Here is a 940-nt window from a genome sequence, read left to right on the forward strand (position 1 = left end):
ACATTTCTAATTTTGGAAATCCTGCTAGCAATAATTATTGGTTCTCAAGAATTTTTCAAATTACATCAAAATATCTCACATGTGTTTTTATTGGGTGGGTGATGGGGGTTTGTAAACTTGTAAGTCTTATGGCAACCTCACTAATACTGGCAGAATGAAAAACAGTATCCTGCACACACTGAAAGTGGTTGGCATTAGGAATGGCATTCACCAATAGAAAACATGCCAAAATAGATTCTGGAGCATGATTCAGTACTTGGGCCCACTGAATCCTATCAAAACAGCTAACCCATGCCAACATGGAACATGGAAGTTAAATGATGATGATCATGAGGATGATATATATGAGTGTACATATATATGAACACATATCATCATCATCGTTATTATTTATCTAATGTCCGTCTTTTATGCTGGAACGGGTTGGATGGTTTGGCAGGATCCTGTGAGCTAGAGGAATGCATTAATTTTCAATGTCTGCTTCATCATGGGTTCTATGTCTCCATGCTCTTCCCAACACCAACCATTTTACAAAGTGTGCTGACAGCATTTTTTGTGGCATTGACTCTAAAGAGATTGATAGTCAACTATGAAACAGGAATCCCAACCTTACACCTGCTCTGATCATTTCCCAACTACATTGTAGTATGTATTGGGTGCAATTTTTGTGATACCAACTCCAATCCCTGTCTCACCAATCACTGTAAAAGGAGCATGGTGAGTGTGTATATGGAAGGTCTCATGGTGTCAATACAAAAGGGAGGGATACTTTAAAAACTGACCAAATAGCTATAATTTCATATTTGTGATTTATCCCTTTTCTTGAAGTTGTGTTAGGGATGCATCTTCCCCAATCTATTTAAGACTTGGAGATTCTTCATCTTTCTTTCAAAGTTTTGTGAAACTGAGAATTTATATCTTGGATTGTGATACTGAAGTT

Source organism: Octopus bimaculoides, chromosome 10 (genome assembly GCF_046866305.1).
Source record: "Octopus bimaculoides isolate indiv1 chromosome 10, ASM4686630v1, whole genome shotgun sequence".
Lineage (NCBI taxonomy): Eukaryota > Metazoa > Mollusca > Cephalopoda > Octopoda > Octopodidae > Octopus > Octopus bimaculoides.